The 19,156-nt window shown below is 39.4% G+C and overlaps 2 pseudogenes; one reads left to right on the plus strand and one right to left on the minus strand.

The window, feature by feature from the left end:
* Positions 1–19,156, plus strand: part of LOC139437353 (protein RUFY3 pseudogene) — a 196,255-nt pseudogene that overhangs the window by 61,181 nt on the left and 115,918 nt on the right.
* LOC101414886 (neuroepithelial cell-transforming gene 1 protein pseudogene) lies at positions 16,132–17,396 on the minus strand (annotated as a pseudogene).

Genomic DNA, 19,156 nt, shown 5'->3' on the forward strand with positions numbered 1-19,156 from the left:
TTACTCCCATAAGATTGCCAGCTATGAAAAAAACAGAAGAATACAAATGCTGGAGAGGATGTGAAGAAAGGGGAACACTCATCCACTGCTGGTGGGAATGCAGAAGGATCCAACCATTCTGGAGGACAGTTTGGCAGTTTCTCAAAGAACTAACCATAGATTTGCCATATGACCCAGCAATACCACTGCTGGGTATATACCCAGCAGAACTGAAAACAAGGACACAAACCGATATATGTACACCAATGTTCATAGCAGCATTGTTCACTATTGCCAAAAGTTGGAATCAACCCAAATGCCCATCAACAGATGAGTGGATCAATAAAATGTGGTATATACATACAATGGAATACTACTCCGCTGTAAGAACAAATACACTACAAACACACGTGATAACATGGATGAATCTTGAGAACCTTATGATGAGTGAAGCAACCCAGGCATTGAAGGACAAATACTACATGACCTCAATGATATGAAATAAGTAAACCAAGCTACCTCAGAGAGCTAGAGACTGGAAGATAGGCCTACAGGAAAGTTGGGGGTGGAGAAAGGATGTGAGCTGACATCTGCAGGGGTGGAATCTATGATGAGCTGGCGGTAAGTATGAGCACAAATAAGAGATTAAATGGGGGCAAGGGGTTGACTTTGGGTGGGGCTTTGCAGGTTTGAGGGGGCTGGGGATGGGCAGAGGGGTAATATTGCCCAAAAAATTGGGGGGAGGGAGGGGCAACATATGATCATAGGAGAGTGTCAGGTGTTGGTTGAGAATAAAATGCTGAGAAAATCGTATCAAAATGTAAATAGGAGGGCTACCTGTTTGGGATGCTCGGAGGGGATGGTCTGATGCGGGACTGACTCCGGGGGAATGTCTGAATGCTCATTTTGCCAGGGTGAGTTGTACCATTGGGTAGAGACCCAAGTAGTGAGAGTTGGGGTGGACCCACATCCTGGGGAGGACTAATGCCATCAAATAGAGGGAACTGTATCTCTTGAGAGAAATTGTGGCTCCCAGGGCATTAGGGCAGTTGAGCAAGTCAGGCCCTGAACCCTGTTGCAAGTATCTCTGGATGTGGCTCCTCAGGAAATGGAGATTGGCTGTCACTGTGGGCCCCAAGGGGAGGGGGAAATGGATGTTGAATGGATGGAACCAAGGTAAATGTGGGGTAAGAGAGGAGTTTCGCTAGAGTACACAAGGATGGATATAAAACATGTAATATTGCATCAAAAACATATAGGGTATGACAGACTAATAATGTAAACCATAATGTAAAACATAGGATAATTTTAAAAATTTAGAAAACTGTATATCCTAAAGTATGGACCACAATGTAAGCACAGATGTCACCTTGTTTGAAAGCTACTGTCTCAGAGTCTGTACATCAGGATAAGTAAATATGATATGAATAAGTTATAAGATTATCGCTGTGGAAGGGAAAAGGTTCTATGGTGGATGTGTGGGAGTATTGTATATTGTATATATGAATTACTGTGATCTAGGGCTCTTGTGAAGAGAAGCTCAATACTTAGGAAAAAAGAAAAGAAAAAGATAGGATGTAGAATTTTTCCAAATCAATACGAATTCTAGATCTAACCTTTAAACTCATCGCTATATTCCATTTTACTAGTAAGGGAACCTGACATTATATTGGGCTTCGCTTTTCAGGAAGTTTTGGAGCACAGAGTGGTTCAACAATGGCAGTGGAGGAATACTGGTATGGGATGTTATTGACAGGTGCTATGTGGTTGACAGGGAGTTATACAGGGCAGATGTCCAGGGTGCATGGTAATGCTAGGATATACTCATAGTGGAAACAATTAAAAACAACAGCTGGGGGGGGGTACTGGGTTGCTGGCCTACAACTGAAAGCAGGAAGATTACATCCAGTATCCATGTGGAATCTAAGCCCCCTCTTTTTTTTTTAATTTTTTTCTTTTTTTTTTAATTGACTTTGTAATAATATTACATTAAAAATATATATGTGAGGTCCCATTCAACCCACCCCCCACCCCACCACTCCCCCCCCCCCCCAGCAACACTCGTTCCCATCATCATGACACATCCATTGGATTTGGTAAGTACATCTTTGGGCACCTCTGCACCTCATAGTCAATGGTCCACATCATGGCCCATACTCTCCCCCATTCCATCCAGTGGGCCCTGTGAGGATTTACAATGTCCGGTGATTGCCTCTGAAGCACCATCCAGGGCAGCTCCATGTCCCAAAGACGCCTCCACCTCTCATCTCTTCCTGCCTTTCCCCATACCCATCAGCCACCATGTCCACTTTTCCCAATCCAATGCCACCTCTTCTATGTGGACATTGGATTGGTTGTGTCCATTGCGCCTCTATGTCAAGAGGAGGCTCAGATTCCACATGGATGCTGGATGCAATCCTCCCACTTTCAGTTGTAATCACTCTAGGCTCCATGGTGTGGTGGTTGTCCTTCTTCAACTCCATCTCAGCTGAGTGTGGTAAGTCCAATAAATCAGATTGTAGGTTCTAAGCCCCCTCTTGACATAGAAGCGCAATGGACACAACCAATCCAATGTCCACAGAGAAAATGTGGCATTGGTGTGGAAAAGGTGGCCATGGTGGCTGCTGGGTGCAGGGAGTGGGAGGAGGAGATGAGACGTGGGGGCATTTTCGGGACTTGGAGTTGTCCTGAGTGGTGCTCCACAGACAATTACGGGACATTGTAGATCCCCCCCGGGCCCTCTGGATGGAACGTGGGAGAGTATGGGCTGTGATGTGGACCATTGGTCATGGGGTGCAGCGATGCCCAGAGATGTACTTACCAAATGCAATGGATGTGTCATGATGATGGGAGAGAGTGTTGCTGTGGGGGGAGTGAGGGGTGGGGGCAGTGGGGTTGAATGGGACTTAATATTTTATGAATGTAATATTTTTAAAAAAATGAATAATAAAAAAAGAACTGATACAGCTATGGGGGGAGTAGTGAGGTGAGGGGGTGGGGGGTACATGGGGACCTCATATTTTTTAATGTAATATTAAAATAAATGAATTAAAAAATAAATAAATCTAAAAAAAGAACTGATACAAGTGTTTCAGCTGCATCAGACAATGTTTCATTGTCTTTAAGTTCCAAGATTTTAAAATTTTCATTTTACTTCATCTTTGGCTCACGAACAGTTAGAAGTGTGCTTTTAAGTTTTGTAAATGTGCAAGTTTTTTAGGTGCCTTTGTCTATTTTACTTTTAATACTATATTGTCAGAGATCAGCATCTACGTGATTGGCCAGGTGATAATCATTCAGACACACTGAAGAAAAGGATCTTCATTACACCCTTCTGGATGGAGGGTTAGAGATGGCTTTGAAAGCTCTTCTGACTAATAAAGAAATCCTAACAATATCTATACATTTTAGAAACAGATATCTATTCAGATATTTTTACCAGCGTCATTATTATTTTTTTTCTTTTTTTCTTTTTATTGACTTTGTAATAATATTACATTAAAAATATATATGTGAGGTCCCATTCAACCCCACCCCCCACCCCGCCTCTCCCCCCCCCCCCCCCCCCCAGCAACACTCGTTCCCATCATCATGACACATCCATTGGATTTGGTAAGTACATCTTTGGGCACCTCTGCACCTCATAGTCAATGGTCCACATCATGGCCCATACTCTCCCCCATTCCATCCAGTGGGCCCTGTGAGGATTTACAATGTCCGGTGATTGCCTCTGAAGCACCATCCAGGGCAGCTCCATGTCCCAAAGACGCCTCCACCTCTCATCTCTTCCTGCCTTTCCCCATACCCATCAGCCACCATGTCCACTTTTCCCAATCCAATGCCACCTCTTCTATGTGGACATTGGATTGGTTGTGTCCATTGCGCCTCTATGTCAAGAGGAGGCTCAGATTCCACATGGATGCTGGATGCAATCCTCCCACTTTCAGTTGTAATCACTCTAGGCTCCATGGTGTGGTGGTTGTCCTTCTTCAACTCCATCTTAGCTGAGTGTGGTAAGTCCAATAAATCAGATTGTAGGTGCTGGAGTCTGTTGAGGCTCAGGACCTGGCTATCACCTTGCCAGTTCAGAGATTCAAATCCCCTAAATATATCTTAAACCCCAACATTAACTGCACCTCCAGTACATTAGCATGAAAGTCTTATGAAGGAAGATCCCATCTGAGTCCAGATTCATCACACATAAACAACATTTCCAAAGAGGGGCCATCTGCCCTGGTAGTTAACCCCATCGGCCATGACCATAACTCCCATGGGTCTCTTTATACCTCAAAGGAACCAATATCTGGGGGTTGTATCTGCTTTATCTGTCTCTCTGACTCTGCTCAGTTGTGCATGAGGGCAGTCCTTCTCCAGCCTCCAGACTCTTTTTTTAGAAACTCGTAGCCATATAAACTCATTTCTCCTTTCCATTTCCCCCTTACTTTAGGTCAAACAGCATTTTAAAGTCATGTTATTTTATGTAGACATGGATATTCTGCTGATCCGCATTGAACCTTCCGTATAAGGTCATTTTCCAGTTGCATTATCAGTTGGTAGTTGATAGTGGTCCCTCGTTGCCAGGGAGGCTCATCCCCGGGTGTCATGTCCAACGCTGGGGGGAAGGCATTGCATTTACATGCTGAGTTTGGCTTCGAGACTGGCCACATTTGAGTAACATGAAGGCTGACAGGAGGAAATTCCCAGGCACAATGTTGCTCTAGGCCTTGTTCTTATTTTAGGCTTATCAGCTCACAAGCATAGTCATTAGCGTCAGGGGTTCACTGTTGAACCCTCACTCCCTCCCGGTCCCCGCCGCTGTACCTGGGAGACTGTCACTGCTCCCCTAGGGACCACGACAGAGCACCACTGGCCAGGAACCCAGTACCCCCTCTGCTGTGGTTTTTAATTGTTGCCACTATGAGTATATCCAAACATTACCATGCACCCTGGACATATGTTCTGTACAGCTCCCTGTCAGCCATATATCACCTGTCATTGGTATCCCATACCAGTATCCCTCCATTGCCATTGTTGAAACACTCTGTGATCCAGAACTCCCCGAAATTTGAAGCCCAATATAATGTCATGGTCCCTTACTAGGGAATGGCATATAGTGATGGGTTTAAAGGTTAGATAAAGAACTTGGATAAAGTTAGATAAAGAACTTAGATAAAGAATGTTGACTTGAAAAAATTCTACATCCTATCTTTTTCTTTTTTTTTTTTTTCCCCCTAATTATTCAGCTTCTCTTCACAGGAGTCCTAGACCACAACAATGCATATATATAATATACAGCACTCCCATACATCCACCACAAAACCTTTTTCCTTCTACAGCGATACTCTTATACCCTATTCACATCATATTTACTTAATGTGATGTACAGAGTCTGAGACATTAGCTTTCTAACAAGGTGACAGCTGTGCTTACATTATGGTGCATACTTTAGGATACACAGTTCTTTACATTCTTAGTTATCCTATGTTTTACATTATGGTTTACATTATCAGTCTGTCATCTCCTATATGTTATGGTGTAATATGACATGTTTTATATCCATCCTTGTGTACTCTCAAGAAACTCCTCTCTTACCCCCCATTTACCTTGGTTCCACACATTTAACATCCTTTTTCCCTTCCACCTTGGTGCCCACAGTGACAGCCAACCTCCGTTTCCTGAGGAGCCACTTCCAGAGATAGATGGAATAGTGTTCAGGGCCTAACTTGCTCAACTGCCCCAATGCCCTGGGAGCCACCCTTTCTCTCGAGGGATACAGTTCCCTCTATTTGGTGGCATTAGTCCTCCCCAGGATGTGGGTCCACCCCCACTCTCACTACTTGGGTTTCTACCCCATGGTGACACCCTCTGGCAGAATGAGCATTTAGACATTCCCCAGGAGCACGTCCTGCATCAGACCCTCCCCTCCGAGCATTCTAAACAGGTAACCCTCTTTATTATATTTTGATATGATTTTCTCGGCATTTTACTCTCCACCAACACCTGACCCTCTCCTGTGTTTGTATGCTACCCCTCCCTCCCCCCACTTTTGGGCAATGTTACCCATCCGTCCCTCCCCAGCCACCCTCAAACCCGCAAAGCCCCAACCAAAGGCAACCCCTTGCCCCCCTTTTATCTCTTCTTTGTGTTCATACTTACCACCATCTCGTCTTAAATTCCACCCCTGCAGACATCGGCTCATATCCTTCCTCCACCCTCCGATTTCCTGTAAGCCTATCGTTCAGTCTCTTGCTATCTAGGGCAGCTTGTTTATTTCTTTTTTTTTTTTTTTTTTTTTTTTTGCAGTGAATCCTTTTTTTTATTATTATTATTTTTTCATTACATTAAAAAAAAATATGAGGTCCCATTCAACCCCACCGCCCCCGCCCCCCACTCCCCCCACAGCAACACTCTCTCCCATCATTGTGATATATCCATTGCACCTGGTAAGTTCATCTCTGAGCATCACTGCCCCCCATAGTCAATGGTCCACATCATAGCCCAGACTCTCTCACGTTCCATCCAGTGGGCCCTGGGGGGATCTACAGTGTCCCGTAATTGTCCGTGAAGCACTATCCAGGACAACTCCACGTCCCGAAAACGCCTCCACATCTCATCTCTTCCTCCCGTTCCCCACACCCAGCAGCCCCCATGGCTACCGTTCCCACACCCATTTCACATTTCCTCTGTGGACATTGGATTGGTTGTGTCCATTGCACACCTATGTCAAGTGAGGGCTTAGATTCCACATGGGTACTGGATGCATTCTTCCCGCTTCTAGTTGTAGACACACTAGGCTCCATGTTGTGGTGGTTGACCTTCTTCAACTCCATGTTAGCTGAGTGGAGTAAGTCCAATAAGTCAAAGTGTAGGAGCTGAAGTCTGTTGAGGCTCTGGGCCTGGGTGTCATATTATCAGTCCAGAGATTCAAATCCCCTACATATATCTTAAACTCAGCACCGACTACAATTCCAATTGTTTATTTCATATCATTGAGGTCATGTAGTATTTTTCCTTCAATGTCTGGGTTGCTTCACTCAACATAAGGTTCTCAAGATTCATCCATGTTATCACATGTGTTTGTAGTGTGTTTGTTCTTACAGCCGAGTAGTATTCCATTGTGTGTATATACCACATTTTATTGATCCACTCATCTGTTGATGGGCATTTGGGTTGATTCCAACTTTTGGCAATAGTGAACAATGCTGCTATGAACATTGGTGTACATATATCGGTTTGTGTCCTTGTTTTCAGTTCTGCTGGGTATATACCCAGCAGTGGTATTGCTGGGTCATATGGCAAATCTATGGCTAGTTTTTTGAGAAACCGCCATACTGTCCTCCAGAATGGTTGGATCCTTCTGCATTCCCACCAGCAGTGGATGAGTGTTTCCCTTCCTTCACATCCTCTCCAGCACTTGTATTCTTCTGTTTTTTTCATAGCTGGCAATCTTATGGGAGTAAGATGGTATCTCATTGTAGTTTTGATTTGCATTTCCCTGATAGCTAGAGATTTGGAACATTTTTTCATGTGCTTTTTTGCCATTTGTATTTCTTCTTTGGAGAAGTATCTGTTTAAGTCTTTTTCCCATTTTTTAAATGGGTTGTTTATCTTTTTATTTTCAAGATATAGAAGTTCTTTATATATGCACGTTATAAGTTTCTTATCAGATATATGATTGCCAAATATTTTCTCCCACTGTGTGGGCTCCCTTTTTACTTTCTTGACAAACTCCTTTGAGGTGCAGAAGGCTTTAATTTTGAGGTAGTCCCATTTATCTATTAGTTCTTTTGCTGTTCGTGCTTTTGGTGAGATATTCATAAATCCATTTCCTATTACAAGGTCCTGTAGATGTTTCCCTACACTGCTTTCTAAGGTTTTTATGGTCTTGGCTTTTATATTTAGGTCTTTGATCCATCTTGAGTTGATCTTTGTATAAGGTGTGAGATGGTAATCCTCCTTCATTCTTCTACATATGGCTATCCAGTTCTCCAGACACCATTTGTTGAATAGGCCACTCTCTCCCAGTTGAGAGGGTTTGGTGGCTTTATCGAATATTATGTGGCTGTATATGTGAGGTTCTATATCAGAGCTTTCAATTCGATTCCATTGGTCTATGTGTCTCTCCTTATGCCAGTACCATGCTGTTTTCACCACCGTAGCTTTGTAGTATGTTTTGAAGTCAGGTAGTGTGATTCCTCCAATTTTGTTTTTCTTTTTCAGTATGTCTTTGGCTATTCGGGGTCTCTTTCCTTTCCAAATAAATTTCATAGTTAGTTTTTCTAGTTCCTTAAAGAAGGCTGTGTTGATTTTTGTTGGGATTGCATTGAATGTGTACATCAGTTTTGGTAGGATAGACATCTTAATAATGTTCAGTCTTCCTATCCATGAACAAGGAATAGTCTTCCATTTATTCAGGTCTTCTTTGATTTCCTTGAACAATCTTGTATAGTTCTCGGTGTATAAGTTCTTTACCTCTTTAGTTAAATTTATTCCTAAGTATTTGATTTTTTTATTTACTATTGTGAATGGTATTTGTTTCTTGATTTCCTCCTGATCTTGCTCATTATTGGTGTACAGAAATGCTACTGATTTTTGCGCATTGATCTTATAACCTGCGACTTTACTAAACTCATTTATGAGTTCTAGAATCTTCGTTGTAGATCTCTCAGGGTTTTCTATGTATAGGATCATGTCATCTGCAAATAATGAAATTTTGACTTCTTCCTTTCCAATTTGAATGCCTTTTATTTCTGGTTCTTGCCTCAGTGCTCGAGCAAGTACTTCTAAGACAATGTTAAATAGGAGCGGAGACAGTGGGCATCCTTGTCTTGTTCCTGAGTTTAGAGGGAAGGAGTCTAGGATTTCTCCATTGTAAACAATATTGGCTTTAGGTTTTTCATATATACTCTTTATCATGTTCAAAAAATTTCTTTGTATTCCAATCTTTTGGAGTGTTTTTATCAAGAAAGGGTGCTGTATTTTGTCAAATGCTTTTTCTGCATCAATAGATATAATCATGTGATTTTTTTCCTTCAATCTGTTTATATGGTGTATTACGTTGATTGATTTTCTTATGTTGAACCTCCTTGCATACCTGGGATGAATCCCACTTGGTCGTGGTGTATAATACGTTTAATGTGTTGTTGAATACGATTAGCAAGTATTTTGTTAAGTATTTTTGCATCTAGGTTCATTAGCGAAATTGGTCTGTAATTTTCCTTTCTTGTGATGTCTTTGTTTGGCTTTGGTACTAGGGTAATGTTGGCATCATAGAAGGAGTTGGGTAATGTTCTTTCTGTTTCGATTTTTTGGAATAGTTTCAGCAGGATTGGTGTCAGTTCTTTCCGGAATGTTTTGTAGAATTCACCTGTGAAGCCGTCTGGCCCTGGGCTCTTCTTAGTTGGGAGATTTTTAATAACTGATTCTATCTCTCTGCTTGTGATTGGTTTGTTAAGATCATCAATTTCTTCTTTTGTCAATATGGGCTGCTTACGTGTTTCTAGGAATTTGTCCATTTCCTCTAGATTGTCATTTTTGTTGGAATATAGTTTTTCAAAATATCCTCTTATGATAGTCTTTATTTCTGTGGGGTCAGTGGTGATATCGCCTTTCTCATTTCTTATTTTGTGTATTTGCATCTTCTCTCTTTTTTTCTTTGTTAGTGTTGCTAAAGGTTTGTCAATTTTGTTAATCTTCTCAAAAAACCAGCTCTTGGTCTTGTTTATCTATTCAAGTGCTTTCTTATTTTCTATTTCATTTAGTTCTGCTCTTATCTTTGTTATTTCCTTCCTTCTTCTTCCTGTTGGGTTACTTTGTTGTTGTTTTTCTAATTCCTTCAAATGTGCAGTTAGTTCTTCAATTTTTGCTCTTTCTTCTTTTTTGATATATGAATTTATGGCTATAAACTTCCCTCTCAGTACTGCTTTTGCTGCATCCCATAAATTTTGGTATGTTGTGTTATCATTATCATTTGTTTCAAGGTAGTCATTGATATCTTTTGAGATTTCCTCTTTGACCCACTGTTTTTCTAAGAGTGTGCTGTTTAATTTCCAAATCGTGGTGTGAAATCTGGGCTTCTGTCCCTTACAAATCTCCAGCTTGACTCCACTGTGGTCAGAGATAAAGTTTTGTATGATTTCAATCTTTCTGAATTCATTCAGCCTTTCTTTGTGGCCTAGCATATGATCTATCTTGGAGAATGATCCATGTGCGCTTGAGAAAAATGTATATCCTGCTGTGTTTGGGTGTAGCGATCTATATATGTCTATTAGATTGAGCTCCTCTAATATACTATTCAGATGTTTTGTTTCTTTGGTGATTCTCTTTTGAGATGTTCTGTCCAGAGTTGATAGTGGTGTATTAAATTCCCCCACTATAATTGTAGATGTATCTATTCTTTCACTTAGTTTTTCCAGCGTTTGCCTGACGTATTTAGAGGCACCCTTGTTAGGGGCATAGATATTTATGATTGTTCGATCTTCTTGACAGATTTTCCCTTTCACTAAAATGTAGTATCCTTCTTTGTCTCTCACAATTGTTTCACATTTAAAGTCTATTTTGTCTGATATTAATATAGCTACTCCTGCCTTTTTTTGGTTATTGTTAGCTTGTATGATTGTTTTCCAGCCATTTACTTTCAATCTCCATGCGTCTCTGGGTCTAAGATGTGTCTCTTGTAGACAGCATATGGATGGGTCATATTTCCTTATCCAATGTCCCAGTCTGAATCTTTTGATAGGTGATTTTAATCCGTTGACATTCAGTGTTATTACTATCAAGGAATTATTTGTGTTAGCCATGTTTTGATTGGATTTGTGTTTGTCATATTTTGTTTGTAGATATTTTTTTGTCTTTTTTGTTATTGTTGTTGGTCTTATACTCTCCTCCAACTCTGCCTTTCCTGTTTTTTCCTTTCTTCCTGTAGAACTCCCTTTAGAATTTCTTGAAGGGGAGGTTTCTTGTTGGTATACTCTTTCAGTTTCTGTTTGTCTGCGAATATTTTGAACTCTCCATTATGTTTGAATGCTAGTTTAGCTGGATAGAGTATTCTTGGTTGGAAATTTTTTTCCTTTAGTACCTTGACTATATCATACCACTGCCTTCTTGCCTCCATGGTTTCAGAAGAGAAATCAGCACTTAATCTAATTGAGCTTCCCTTGTATGTGATGGTTTTCTTTTCTCTTGCTGCTTTTAGGATTTTCTCTTTGTCTTGAGCATTGGATAATTTGACAAGTATATATCCTGGGGTGGGCCTGTTGGGGTTTATGACTTGTGGAGTGCGCTGTGCTTCTTGGATATGTACATCTGTCTCTTTCAGTAGATTTGGGAAGTTTTCAGCCATTATTTCCTGCAACATTCCTTCTGACCCCTTTCCCTTCTCTTCACCTTCTGGAATGCCTATAATACGTATGTTTGAGCGTTTTGCATTGTCATTCAGGTCCCTAAATCCTAAATGGATTTTTTCTATCTTCTTATTGACCCCTTCTACTATCTGTTTGATTTCTGATGTACTGTCTTCCACATCACTAATTCTCTGCTCTGTCTCTTCTGGTCTGCTGATATTTGCTGCAAGTGTATTTTTGATTTCTTGAACTGTGGTGTTCATTCCCATCATATCTGTTATGTTTTTTCATATGTCTGCAATTTCCCCTCCAAGTGATGTCTTCATGTTGTTAACCTCTTTCATTACTTCGTCAAATTTGTCGGTGATAAATGTTCTAAGATCTTTCATTGCTTGTGCCAAGTTTTGCTCCCCTTCGTGATTATTGGTTTGTTATTTGGATTCAGCCATGTTTTCCTGATTACTGGTTTGGTTTGTAGATTTTTGTTGCTTTCTGGTCATCTCTTTATCTTGACGGATTTAATCAGTTCCTTAGTTTCTTTGTCTGCTCTTGGAGGTTAATTAGCTGTTATTTTTGCATAGGTGTTATATCTTCTCTTTGTCACTTTTTTCTTCTTATTCTAGTTTGTTGTTGGTTAAGTTCACACTGTGCGGGCGGGACACGGGGTTCCCAAGGGCGGGCGAGCGCTCCCCGCAGCACCCAGTGTGCCCCGACACCGCGTCCCTCCTGCCCTCGGGCTCGCAGGGGTGCCGCGGGAGCATGCCAGCGTCATTATTATTAAATAGAAAATCACTAACAAAGCAGACACTGTAGAAATGAAAAGTTTTACTGTATCCTACAGAGCATAGTGATAATATCTGGAGTTCAAGGGTCTTGAAAGAATCTTTTCTTACAAATAATATTTGCAAAGACAATTTTGTGACAATAGAAAGAACAATGTGCTTTTAAGTCATCACACACCTCTGACCATGGAACTGTAATGGTCTTGACTCTTGTTTAGACTCCTCACCAGGGCAAGTTGAGGAGAAGGCATCACTGCCTGATCTCTTTTTTAAATATTTATTTATTTTTAAAATATATTTTCATTTGTTTTTAAAATATGCAGAGCTCACATGAAATGTTACATTACAAAATATAGGGGGTTCCCATATGCTCCACTCCCCAAACCCCCCACTTTACCTCAACTTCTTTCATTAGAGTGGCACATTCATTGCAATTGATGCATACATTTTGGAGCATGACTACGCCACATGGATTATAGTTTACACTCTTACCTAGTGCATTCAGTGGGTTATGGGAGGATATATAATGTCCTGCATCTCTCCCTGCAACATAATTCAGGACCACAACACATCCTGAAAATGTCCCCATATCCCACCTCTTCTTCCCTCTCCCTGCCTTCAGCAACTCCCGTGGCCACTGTCTCCACATCAATGATACAATTCCTTCCATTGCTAGAGTCACAATAATTCTGTTGCCTGTTCTTTCTGCTAGTCCTTCCTCCGCAGTTACTAAGAAGAGCCAACATTCCCAAGACCACATGGGAATTCTATTGGTTAGTGGAAGGAGAAAAGAGCAGGCTGAGAAGCGAAAACACTTAGGCATGAAAAAAGAAAAGGAAGAGAATTTTAAACAAATAAAATGTTTTGCTTTGAGAATGACAACTTTTGCTTTTGCACCCAGGTCTTGGTTATTTTTTTTTTCCTGTTTCAAGAGTGCTCAAAAGTGTATATTTTCATAAGTTCAGGATTCTATGTATGCCCACTAGAAGGATCTTATTCTGTTTTTCATATATGCTATATGTTTGTTAGTAGAATCCTGATATTTAAAAAATATTTTTATTACAGAAGTTGTGAACTTACAAAACAATCATGCATATGTGTAGAATTCGCATAAATGTCATTCACCAACACAACACACCATCATGGAACATTTATGAGAGATCATGAGATAATATCATCTGTATGTTACCACTACCTGTGGCCCATACAGTATGTTAGGCATATTTTTCCATATTCTCCTATTATTAACACAGTACATCTTTGGCATTGATGCAAGGATATTACGATATAGCTGTTAACTATAGTCCATAGGTTATATTAATTGTATCTTTCTCATGCATCTCCACATTCCCCCAGAAGGATCTTATTTTGTGGTTCAAATAGTCTATGTCCTTACTTTTTTGCCTTTAAATATCAACAATTGAGAGAGATATGTTTAATATCTACACCTATGTTGCCTTATTAAAATCTCTGTGTAAGTCTTCAATGAATTACTGGATGCATTAATGCTTAGAATTGTTAGTTTCCAAATAAATTGTTCATAGACCAGTATCTAGTGACCCTCTCTATATAACCTATTAATACATTTTGATATTTTCTTTAATATTGATATTGATACAGTGACCTCAACTTTCCTTTGACTGTCATGGTCTGCAGTGTCATTTTAAATCTTTTTTTTTGCTCACTGTCTGCTTTCTCTGTGTTCTTCTGTTTCTGCACAGGCCACCTTGCCTACACCAGGAGGCTCCAGAAATCAAACCCTGGACCTTCTATATGATAGGGAGGAGCCCAACCACTTGAGCTACATCCACTTCCCTCATTTTAAATCTTTCAGTATCATCATTTATGAGTTCTATTATAAATAGCATAACTGCATTTTAAAAATCTACTCTAGGAGCTTGTCTTTTGACAAATGTTTTTTTTTCTGTTTTTGCTTATTATGGCTATTGATATATCAATTTCTATCATGTTACATTGTGAATTATTTTCATTATAATGTTCTATCTTCTTTCTCCCTTTTTTCATATCTTTTTTAATTGATTGAGCTTTCTTTGTTCCATGGTTTCTCTTTTCCTGGTTTGGATGTTATGAATTCTGTTTCTGTTTACTCTCAATATATTTTTAAAAATTGTATAATTCATTTACACAGAGAAATCATTTCAAGTGATCCATTCACAGTCTTTTCCAATTTTCATTCCTACTAACCAAATGTATTTCACCTACTAGTCAGCATTCACTTGAATTGACATCATTATAAACATGCCATGATATAGGGCCATTTGGGCCAGACCTTTTAAAGACCATGAACCCCTGTTATTTTTAACTGAGAGAAATCAGTTTCTAATTTCACTATACATTCCCCATGTAAAATTTCATGGCAAATGATTCACAGCCTTTCTTTCTATCTAATCAATAAATCCACCAAAATTGATTTAATATTGTGAAAATTTTCAACACATTTCAGTATTTATTTTCATGCTCATTATTTGCAGGTATTATAAACAAAGGCAAAAAAGTTCACTGCCCCTCAAGCCTTCTACAACTTACTATACCCCCTCAAGTTTAGATTTTACTATCTTCTTTCACCTTCTGGCACAACCAGACATTTTACTTTTAAGACAAATTTACTTTCTTTTTTCTTCTTCTTTTTCACTTATTACCTATCAATTTGCCTTCCTCTTGCATTTCATATGCTAAAACTTTCAACAAAATTCTTAAAGTGGTTTTATTTCAGTAGTCTGTAATATACTACATCAGTTCATGTGTGTTTACTACCCCAAAATCCTACATTTTAAAACATGCAATTTTCTTAATTGACTCAAAAACTGTATGTCTTGGTTTCATTTCATAAAATTAACATGATTTAAAGAATAAAATATATGCATACATACATTTTTAATCAAAAGGGAAATATTTGAAAGACATGCCAATTTGAAAAGATATTCAAGAAAAAATAAAAGCAAATATTAAAACTTCCCTACAACAATAAAATAATTAATTAATTTTCAAGTTAAATAGATGAAAATGAGGATATGCAGTGAAAAACAAACTAATAGCATTCCAGTTGATAAAATGGAAAAATTTAAATTATATAGTTCTCCATGGAAATTATGTTTCAATGTAAACTTAGAAATATGACATATGTATATCCCACACAGATGTTTAGGTGCCAAAGTTAAAATTTCAAATTCTGCACACAAAATTTACAAAAGAAACACTGGTAAAATATAAATATCTGCAAAATTCTCTAAGTTTTGGCAAATACTGTAAATATCACAACTGGTTGGTATTGAAATGTCATGATGAATCCAGACTTAGGAGAAAATCTATGTAATAAGAATTTCATTTGATTAAAAATACCAAGATTACATGTTATAAATGAACCTACAAAATTATATCTTAAAAGAAGGAACACTGTAATTTTACAGTAATCAGTGTACCTTTATCTGCCATTGGGGGAAAACACTCAAAAATCATAGAAAATGTTAAGGCTGGTATAGGGAAGTGTCTGTGACTCAAGCAATTGAGCTCCCTTTAACCCTGTGGAGGCCCCGGGTCCAATTCCTGAGATATCTGGATAAAAAAAGAAAAGAGGGCAGCACACCTGGGGAGGCAACAAAAAGATATGATGACACAAACAGATAGGAAAAAAAAAGATTAATATGAAGTAATCCACCATGCTTCCATTCTCACATTACAAGAAAATAAAAAGCTACCCATTAGTAAATTAGCTTTCTTTATACCAAGGTTTCTTTCCATTTGCCACTTGAATGGGTTATGTCCTTGCTTTAGGAACCAGGCCAAGACTGGCATGTTTCTACAATCATCTGTGGGGACACTGGATCTACATTCTGAAGTCTTTCCTTCAACATCTGCCTGCATAACACCAGAAACATCTGCTGCCTTGTGTTATTGATGCTCCAGGCTTTGATGTTCAACACAGAAGGGTTGTTCTCTTTGCACTCTTCACAAGCTCTGGTGAATCCTAAGCTCTGTGAACTGTGCACCATTGGACAGGGCAATGGCAGTCAAGTGTGATGGCACCACAGCAGCTGCCTTTGGAACATGTTGTCAGCTTGAAGAGGGTGAGGCTGGCCTGGACAGGGGTCTTGTAAGCAAACTCTAAAGATATGTTTAGCTTTTTCCAAGTTGCTGAAAGCCCCCCAAAAGGAGCTTCCCATTCTCACATCTCCTCCTCAGGTCTCCTAAGACCAGCTCTGGGAATTGGGATTGGTGGCCAGGAAGCTTGGTAAGAGTGACCACATTTCATCTAACAGGCCAAGTCAAAAGCACAATGTCTTGAAACAAGAAAATGTGAAGTTAAATTTCATTTGTATTCTTCAACTACCCATGGCAAAGCAAAACTTTGCTTGATTCTGTTCTAGGGTCTTCTGCTTTTCATCTAGCTATTCCAGTTTATCATTGTAACACTGGCATTCATATTCACTTCTCTTCAAGCTGGTGTCAGAGAGAACTCCTTGTATTATCAGTACAGTGTCCACCAGAAGCTCACCATCAAGGTAGATTGGGGTGAGTCTTAAAGGATGAGGGTATTTGACTGGGTGACTTCAGGGAATACCTAGGAAGCTCCAAAGATCTAGCTTATGACTGAAAGGAGACTCAGGACATAGCTGGAGGAAGTCTTGAACTTTTGAATCTTGTTTCTTTTGATCAAGAAGTGCTTTGGCTGCCAGGTAGTCTCTACAATAGGCTCTGTAGGCATTCAAGCACAAGAAGGTGACCAGTCGGCTGTACTGCTCAGCAGGCTTGGCAGCTTCTCCTAGTGGTGCCAACAAATCAACAAATATATGTGTGAATTCCTCTTCTGACTTACAGGAGACCTTAACATGCAGTCATGGTAGAACTTTCTGGCAAGCTCGAGATCCTGAATTAAATCCTGCTTGCCTTGGCTATTTCATATATTGCCTCTGATGTTTGATTTCTTAGGTTGTCAAAGACCCCTTCATACTGACAGCTGACATCTCTGACCATAGTACACTATTTCTTATTTTCAGGGTGTTGGGACTGTCGATCTGCTGTATGACTTCTGGGCGGAAGCCAGGGATCTGTTTTCAGCATGGAGGGTAAATGACTGTATTGTTTGGCCAAAGCTTCTGACTGCTTCATTTCTTACAGGAGGGATTAACTTTGACAAGGATGTAACCTGACTTAGAGGCAAACCCCTTTCGTGGTTTGGCTCCTCTTGTTCTCTGAAGGGCTTATTGTTAATATCTAGGACTTGAATAGTTCTCTTAGTAGGTAGGAGGCCTCCAATCTCATCATGCACAACCATGCTTCACCAGGTCTCCCTGGTATTAATCCACATCAAGTCAGCTTACAGCCAATTAAAATGTCATTGTGGTAACTTATATAGAAGACAAAATTTCCCATTTTATCCATGTTTAAGTGTATAATTCAGTGGTATTAATAACATTTAAAGTGTTGTGCTATCATCACCATATCTACATCTCTGTGGAGAGTTGAGGATGCAGTGGATGCAGCAGAGTACCTCTGTTGCCTCTGGAATTAGGCTTAAGATCCTTGTAAGGTCAGGGGATGGAACCATGGAACAATAAAAGAGGGAGCCACAGCGGCCAGGAATAAGGAGTGCACATTTAGAGGAAGAAGTCTATGGCACAGAAGAGAGCAAGGAAGAGTTTCCCTTCCTAGGAGCCTTCCAAGAAATGGATGTAACATGAAAGTTGATTGGCTGTGCAGTGGGAACCCTTGAGAGAATATCAACAAACACTTGGTACTGGACTGGCACTGTGCCTTGGTTTCCTGCACAGGCGTTTCATGGCATGGGCTCAGAAAGCACTGCTGAATGTGATGTGTGTGCCACAATGATGGAGGAGGTTGTTGGTGTGGGAGGAGGGGGGTGGGGGATGGGGCGTATATGGGAACATCTTATATTTTTTAATGTAACATTTTTTGTGATGTATATATCTTCAAAAAATACAATTTAGAAAAATAATATGGTGAGGGGTGGGGAGCAGGGTATATGGGAAACATGTTTTTTTTCTATGTTTTATGTTTTTTCCTATGTTTTATGTTTTTTAATGTAACTTTCTTTGTGATCTATTAACTTTAATGAAAAAGTGTAAAAAAACACTAAGAAACAGTTGCTACAGCTACATAGATTTCAAAATTGCAGGTAAGGAGTAGAGTATCTGTTTAGTGTGTATTTTATATACAATAAATTATGTCTTAACTTTCAAAAAAACTTTTGCATACATCTGGACACATTAAACCAAAACTTCTATCTCTTCTCAAAAATAAAAAAGGAAGTTACTAAAAAATAAATAAAACAAACAAAAAGCACTGCTGAACATGAGCTCAACATGTCACTAAAAATGCACAAAGAAAAGACACTCCCTCATCAGTAGTCACAAATGGAGGAACACAACTGAAAAAAGAAGGATTAAGGGGCTAAAATGAATGAAGAGAACATGAAAATCTGGTGGAAAATAACAGGTAGGTTTTTAAAAAGGACCAAGCAGAAGTTCTAGACATGCATGCATGGTGAATGAAAATAAAGTCATATTGACTTGGTTAAACAATAGAGTAAATACTGCTGTGGAAAAAGTTTATGAACCCTTAGGACATCAACCAAAATGCAGCACAGAGAGAGAAAGCAATGAAAAATAAGAAAATAATTCAGGGGTTTTGAGAATGGAATGTAGATTTCCATAATGCGACTCATGATTTCTGGGAGGAAAGAAGAGTGAAAATGGTGTATTGACTATGGATTTTCTAGAATTGATGAGAGAAACCAACCATAAATCCAAGAAACACACGTCTGACAGGATACATAATGACAATCTGCTCCTATGCACATTATAGAGAAACTGAAGGAAACAGAGAGAAACAAGAAATCGGATCACCTTGCAAGGAACAATTAAACCATCAATCAACTTCTCAATTGCAATGGAATAGTTTCTCTAAAGCTCTGAGAAAATACCTGTTAAACTCAATTTCTATACTTAGCTGAACTACAGGTATAGAATGAGGATGAAAGAAAATTCACAAAGTGAAAAAAAGGGCAGGTTACAA

The sequence above is a fragment of the Dasypus novemcinctus genome, chromosome 22, assembly GCF_030445035.2.
Source record: "Dasypus novemcinctus isolate mDasNov1 chromosome 22, mDasNov1.1.hap2, whole genome shotgun sequence".
NCBI classification, from domain to species: Eukaryota; Metazoa; Chordata; class Mammalia; order Cingulata; family Dasypodidae; genus Dasypus; species Dasypus novemcinctus.